The sequence below is a fragment of the Diadema antillarum genome, unplaced genomic scaffold (genome assembly GCF_040938485.1).
Source record: "Diadema antillarum isolate AM-2024a unplaced genomic scaffold, OU_Dant_1.0 scf00000089, whole genome shotgun sequence".
In the NCBI taxonomy this organism is placed as follows: Eukaryota; Metazoa; Echinodermata; class Echinoidea; order Diadematoida; family Diadematidae; genus Diadema; species Diadema antillarum.
Window position 1 is genome coordinate 39,509 of NW_027270978.1, and position 8,412 is coordinate 47,920.

The window sequence follows — 8,412 nt, forward strand, 5'->3', positions numbered from 1 at the left end:
TGAAAGTATAAGGAATATCGGGCAATCGATGCAAAAGTTATGAATATTTAACGTTTTGATGTTTGAACCACTGGCTGCATATAACATCATGTGTGGGCAACAACATAAAGAAAAAAGAAAACAAGCATGATTTCACTTTTCTTGAGTAATGGAAGAGCATTTGATTAACCACTTTCAGAAAGTAGGGGGAATGATTACTACCCTTAACAAAAATTTTGTCAGTATCAATTAAGTTGAGGGAATGTGTAATTTTATTGATTTTTTGTGTGTGGAATTCTCTTTATATTTCCTTTACATTGTTGTCCACTAAAGACGTCACGGTCTCTATAGTAATCTCTTTTTTCAGTGATTACAATACCAAAAATATAAAAACGAATAACTTGCATCGATTGTCCGATTTTTCCTCAAACTTTCACTGATGTGTAACGCTAATATTGTTGCGTTCACTCAATCCATATTGTTCTTTGGGTTTTGGTTTCTTAACAACTGCACTCATCACTTATACCATAATTGCTTTTATTAGATTACCATGCACGACCATAAACATCATTTCTATCATTTCACAACTGGATATCATCTTATCATCATCACCACGATTATCACTCGTATTACCATCGTATACATATCACCACAAGCAATATATCTTCCACCACTATCAATACTTTTTTTTCATGTCATCAATCCATCAACAACAACTTCACGAAATCTCTTTCAGAGTTTTCTGCATCATCACCATTATCCTCAGTCTAAATAAGCATTGCGACTGGCAATATATTCCTACTCGATCCCTTCCTCCAATGCCCACATGGCCTAGCACCCTTAATTGAATTGATGAAGAGAAACGATTGAATATTAAAACACTGATTTTTGTTTGTTTGTGTGTTTGCTTGTTTGTTTGTAAGAACACTAGCCGCATTCACACGTACACAATAGCTGGTTACCGAGCGCGCTCCAAAACTCGAGTTCTTGTTATACTCGCAACTTTTTATACAATTCATGATCGATATATCATAGAAACACACACCTGGCTTTAACTGGTATCAGATTCCCAGGTGGGTTCATGACTTTAAAAATGTGTATAAACCATTTGTTGTCGACCGACACCCAAAAAGGGAAGCCATGCGTGATTTGTTGTCTCGAAGTCGTGCAGTATCGTACACATAAAGAGTGATGAGATATTAGAGCTGTGATAGAAGTTTACCAGTATGAAGTTTATCAATATCAGCATAACCATATTATGTGAGAGAGAGAGAAAAAAAAATCCAACCCACCAGCTCCGATTCTCAAGTAAAACACATTTGTAGACGAGATTTGAAACGATCGTTTTATAATGTGTTATTTGGCACAAAATAATTTCCCTTATTTTCAAAAATGGTAATCGATAACCAAATGAAAATCACTTTGCCAGATATTAGCCAAATTTAAGATCTTTTCATTAAGTTGGCGCAACGAGCATCAGTTCAGAGTCACAGGGGCTACTTTCGAGTTTTTATGAAATACATTCATAGGAAACTGATAACTACAAGTTTGAACAATGATAGTACCCATTATTATGGTTACAGTTCGTTATCTACAAGGTTCGTTATTCAGAAGATTCTTTTTTCCGAAGGTTCGTTATTCATAAGATTCGTTATTCAGAGGGTTCTTTATTCCGAAGGTTCGCTATTCCGAAGTTTCGTTTTTCAAAGGTTCGTTAATCCGAAAATGAGTTGAGTTGAGTTGAGTTTATTTTTTGTTTTTCAGCAAGGCCGTGTTTCACATAGAATAACAAAGTATACAAACACACGGCGAAAATGCAAACATATGCAATGATATAGAACAAATAACAAACACAGAACAAGTTGCAAAGAGAGTACAAAATGAAACAAAGCTCGTTATTCCGAAGGTTCGTTACGGACCCTATTTCCTTGTCGGATCAACAAACCTTCGGAATAACGAACCCTGTTTTATTTTCGGATTAGCGAACCTTCGGAATAACGAACCGTATTTTATTTTCGAATGAACGAGCCTTCGGAAAGCGAACCCTAGTTTTTTTTTCGGATAAACGAACCTTCGGAATAACTAACCTGCGGAATAACGTCACAAATATTCGGATTAACATACCCTTTTTGATTTTCGGATTAACGAACCTTTGGAATAACGAATATCCGAAACACACAAATCCCCTATACCTAGAGATTTGTTAACCCGAAAATCAAGAAAGGTGACGTTATTCTGGAGGTTCGTTAGTCCGAAAATAAAATAGGGTTCGCTACTCCGAAGGCTCGTTTATTCAAAAAAGAAATAGGGTTCGTTATTCCGAAGGTTCGTTAATCCGAAAATCAAACAGGGTTCTGGAACGGGTCATGAGACTTTTTGAACGTTGTTAAAACTTTTTTAAACGTTGTAGAGGGTTTTCAAAAGTTATCTGGATGTCTATAACGTCCAAACGTTTTTCTGTCGGTCCTAAAAATTTAGAAAGGTTTTTTTTAGTGTTATCTTAATGTTTAAAAGAAGTGTTCGTAGCGTCCAATTGAAACGTTTTAAATACGTCGAAAACCTTCCGAAAGAAGACGTTCTAAAAGAGTTTTGACAAAACGTCCAAATAACGAACTTGGAATGTTTCAAGAACGTTTAGAAAACGTCTTTTTGTTAGCTGGGTAAAGACGTAAATTTCAAGTCAGTTTTGTGACGTATTATCCACTTTATATTTACGACGTATTAGTGAAATAAAATCTACGCTGCCTTGCAACCTATTTACCACGTCATATTAATGACGTGACGTTAAATTTACGTCAGTTTTGCGATGTCTTTGTGACTTCATATAATTAAGGCTTACGAATTATAGTTTTACAGAGTTTTATCAGTATTATATTATACTGTCGTCACAACGACGACAATTCCACGTCAGTCAACTGTCAAAAATAAGATTTTTTTTTTGCTCAAATGGAAGACATCGAGAGAATTCATTATCTAGACTTCAGAAAGGCGTAATAATTGTCGTTTGTTTGACGTATTACTAAATAAGCAAAGAAAACAGACGCTACTTAGACGTCTCAACCTAAGGCCAAAAAGTCGTATTATTGTTTGAAGACATCTAAAAGACGTTATATTTGTGACGTCTTTCTGACGCCTGGTTGGTTATACAAAGATATCGTAAAGACGTGTAAATTACTAAGTGAATGTCTCATAAACGAAAATAACAGGCAGATACAATTGCATCATATAAACATTTCAAACTGACGTGAATATGTCGTATTTTTGCTCAAATGGAAGTTGTCCCAAAGATGTCATTGGTGGTCATTAGAGTCGTCTTAATGATGTGTAAAACACAATTCTAAAGACAAGATGTACTTCAGAATAATGTCATGAGCACGTCATCTCACGTCTCATGCCTTTTTGATGTATATTGGTAAAGAAAACAAGAAAGATGTCTGAAAGACGCCTTTTTCAGGAAAAATAAACAAGGAAAATGGACGTGATTTTGATGTCATTTTTAGATCGTGGCCGGTTAAGGTCTAATAAAGTGCATGTGAGCACCTTAAGACAACCATGATACAAATCTGGTTCCTAGCTAACATTTGGACGTTTTCTAAACGTTCTTGAAACGTTCCAAGTTCGTTATTTGGACGTTTTGTCAAAACGTTGTCAGAACGTCATTTTTCTGGAAGGTTTTTCGACGTATTTATAACGTTTCAATTGGACGTTATAAAAACGTTTCATAAACGTGAAAAATAACAATTAAAAACCTTACTATACATGATTTTTAAGGACGACAGAAAAACGTTTGGACGTTATAGACATTCAGATAACTTTTGAAAGCCCTCTAGATCGTTTAAAAACGTTTTAAGAACGTTCAAAAAGTCTTGTGACCCGTTCCAGAACCTTGTTTGATTTTTGGCTAACGAACCTTCGGAATAACGAACCCTATTTCATTTTCGAATAAACGAGCCTTTGGAATAGCAAACCCTATTTTATTTTCGGACTAACCAACCTTCGGAATAACGTCACAAATGTCCGGATTAACGAACCTTTCTTGATTTTCGGGTTAACAAACCTCTAGGTATAGGGGATTTGTGTGTTTCGGATATTCGTTATTCCTAACATAAAAAAACGGTAGGCCTATGTTAATCCGAACATATTTGGCGCTATTCCGCAGGTTCGTTATTCTGAAGGTTCGTTCATCCGAAAAGAAAATATAGGGTTCGCTTTCCGAAGGCTTGTTTTTTCGAAACTGAAATAGGGTTCGTTATTCTGAAGGTTCGCTAATCCGGAAATAAAATATAGGGTTCGTTATTCCGAAGGTTCGTTGATCCGACAATGAAATAGGGTCCGTAACGAACCTTCGGAATAACGAGCTTTGTTTTATTTTCGGATTAACGAACCTTCGGAATAACGAATCTTCGTAATAACGAACCTACGGAATAACGAACCTTCGGAATAAAGAACCTTTGGAATAACGAATCTTCGGAATAACGAACCTTCGGAATACTCACCTCAATAACGAACTGTAACCATCATAATGGGTGATGTCATCGTTCAAACTTGTAGTTATCAGTTTCCTATGAATGCATTTTATAAAAGCTCGTAAGTAGCCTCTGTGACTCTGAACTGATGCTCGTTACTCCAACTAAATGAAAAGATCTTATATTGGCTAATATCTGGCAAATTGATTTTCATTTGGTTATCGATTACCATTATTAAAAATAAGTGCAATTATTTTGTGCCACATAACACATTACAAAACGATCGTTTCAAATCTCTTTTACAAATGTGTTTAATTGAGAATCGGAGCTGGTGGGTTGGATTTTTTTTTCTCTCTCTCACATAGTAGACATAATGGTTATGCTGATATTGATAAACTTCATACTGGTAAACTTCTTTCACAGCTCTAATATCTCATCACTTTTTATGTGTACTATACTGCACGACTTCGAGACGACAAATCACTCATGGCTTCCTTTTTCGGGTGTCGGTCGACAACAAATGGTTTATACACATTTAAAGTCATGAACCCACCTGGGAATCTGATACCAGTTAAAGCCAGGTGTTTGTTTCTATAATATATCGATCATCATGAAGTTCATAAAAAGTTGCGAGTATAACAAGAACTCGAGTTTTGAATCGCGCTCAGTAACCAGCTATTTTGTACGTGTGAATGCGGCTAGTTTATTTATTTATTTTATCTATCTATTTATCTACTTATTTATTTATTTCTAATCTTTTGTCAGGGTAGCCCATTCACCAATAAATATTGGTCTTCCATGGAGCCCTGAATGATGAACATATGTACATTAAATAGCAAAAGGTATATACAGAAGATGACATAATTATACAGTGTAGATACATACCAGCATATTGTACATTGCAAAGTAACATAAAAAAGTACATGCCACAGCAAGAGTTCACCAGAATGCCGAAATAACAATTAAAACGCTATTATACAGGAATGTTAAGCTAGCCCAGAATAAATTTCGTGTGTTACTTACAAATAACAACTTTGCTTAAACAATCTCTTAAATGAATATATGGAAGAAGCTGATCTAATTGAATGATCTAGCCTGTTCCATTCAAGGAGGATACGATTGGGCTGCACTTGTGACAATCAGAGCGAAATCTTGGCACATGTAGATTTCCACTGTCTATTAGCCTTGTATATGATGTTCATGTACATCACTAGGCTTAACTAAGTGCACCTGAAGGTACGAAGGTGCTAAGTTATGGACGCACTGGCGACTGAACTCAAAACGTCGTGTCATCCATTTAAGACTTTTGAATAAATCAGCTAGTACTCATACAAAAACAAACAAACAAACAAACAAAAAATCAGTGTTTTGATATTCAATCGTTTCTCTTCATCAATTCAATAAAGGGTGCTAGGCCATATACTGTGGGCATTGGAGGGAGGGATCGAGTATAGGAATGTATTGCCAGTCGCAATGCTTATTTAGACTGAGGATAATGATGAAGATGCTGAAAACTTTGAAAGAGATTTCGTGAAGTTGTTGTTGATGGATTGATGACATGAAAAAAATATTGATAGTGGTGGAAGATTCATTGCTTGTGGTGATATGTATACGATGGTAATACGAGTGATAATCGTGGTGATGATGATAAGATGAAATGATAGTAATGATGTTTATGGTCGTGCATGGTAATCCAATAAAAGCAATGATGGTATAGTGATGATTGGTTAATATATCAAGTGGTACCGTTGTACACATTAAGACTTGAACTGGTATCAACTGGGAACTTCAACTCGTATTAACTTATAATAGACCAGTAGCCTTCATTTGGTATCAACTGGTACAAAATGACACTTGAACTGGGGGGTGTTTCATGAAACGTTTTTCCGACAACTGTTAAAAGCTACTGAAATCCTTGCGTCTGATTGGCTGATAGCAAATTTGTCGGTGAAAACCTCCAACGAACTCGTTGATGAAACGCCCCCCCCCCCCTGGTAATATATCAACTAGTATACCATGCAGTAAAACTTTAACCGACAGAAACTGTTACCAACTGGTACAGTGATGCTTGAACTGGTATTACAACTGGCCATCAGTAGACTTTTACTGGTTTCAACTGGTATAAACTCGTACCAGTATGTTTAAACTGGTATCAACTGGTACCAGTACGTCTTCAACTGGTTTCAATTAGAATTGCTCATTTTGTTACTGGAAAGTTAGAGTTACCTTGCTAGTTTCAACTGGAACCAGTTGAAACCAGTTAAGACCAGTTAAAACCAGTAACGACCAGTTAAAAATGCTGACTAGTTTCTACTGGTTTCTACTGGTTTTTTGACCTGGGAAAGGAAACCAAACCCAAAGAACAATATGGATTGAGTGAACGCAGCAACATTAGCAGTACACATCAGTGAAAGTTTGAGGAAAAATCGGACAATCAAAAGTTATTCGTTTTTATATTTTGGTGTTGTAATCACTTAATAAAGAGACTACTAGAGACCATGACGTCTTTAGTGGACAACAATGTAAAGAAAATATGAAGAGAATTCCACACCAAAAAAAAAAAATCAATAAAATTACACATTCCCTCACTTAATTGATACTGACATAATTTATGTTGAGGGTAGTAATCATTCCCCCTACTTTCTGAAAGTGGTTAATCAAATGCTCTTCCATTACTCAAGAAAAGTGAAAACATGTTTGTTTTCTTTATATTTTCTTTATGTTGTTGCCCACCCCTGATGTCATGCAGCCAGTGGTTCCAACATCAAAACGTTAAAAATTTATAACTTTTGCATTGATTGCCCGCTTTTCCTTAAACTTTCAGTGATGTGTTCTACTAATGTTGCTGCTTTCACTCAATCCACATTTCTTTTTGGGTTTTGGTTTCCTTCAATGGTGGTAGAGGTGACGATGGTACGTGATGAGAAGGACTATAGGGTTGCCAATGATAAAGTGAAAATCAAACAAAAAATATTGATAGAGCAATTCAAACCGTGATACTAGAACAATTTTGTACATGTATGGACTGGGAAAATGAATAGAATTTGTTGGAAATAGCACATCTTTTGATTTTTGGCCGATCCAAAATGCCCTTTTAAAGCTGATTAAATTAAACTATTTATAGAGAGATTATCGATCAAAATCGATGATTACTATAGCTCCCCCCCCCCACAGTTTCTCTTCCCTCCCCCATCTTCATCTTGGATGTTATATTATTGAGAATGTAATCATATATCTTGATATACATGAACCTGAACTAAAAAGGAGCCTATACTACGGCTTTCTGAATCATCGTGAAGTCGGAGGATAAACCCAAATTAACCCAGTAGTTCATCCATGTTACCCAAGACCCAATGCCCACTTTGAATCTGATTTTGTGGGGCTTAATAAACATGATCAATGTTGATAACAATAGCAATGCTGCAGCTGTTGGCCTAAATATGATACTCTGATTATAATTTATTCCAAGCTTCAATACGATTTCCAATTTACTTTTTGCAAGATATTGATTTTAATTTAGTCCAAGCTTCAATTAGATTTCCAATTTACTTTTTGCAAGATATTGATTTTAATCTATTCCAAGCTTCAATTAGATTTCAAATTTACTTTTTGCAAGATATTGATGACAACGTCGAGTTTGCATGCATCCTAGAAACGCAAGTCTTGCGAGATACAGGAAAAGTGTCAGCAGACGGCGAACAAAACCACAGAAATACCACGTAAGCTAAGGCAAAGGCGAACGCGATGCCGATGACATGTGAAGTGGAAACCACGCACACGCACACACACACACACACACAAACACACAAACACACGCATCACATACCCATATACCCATAAACCCGTTGTTATGTTTCTGTTTGAAGGACGGCGTCCCATTCTCACATTGTAATTTGATTCTGTAGTTAGCAGACGACCATGCCAGTGGTACTGTAGATATACAGTACAAACTCAACGCCTAGTACCT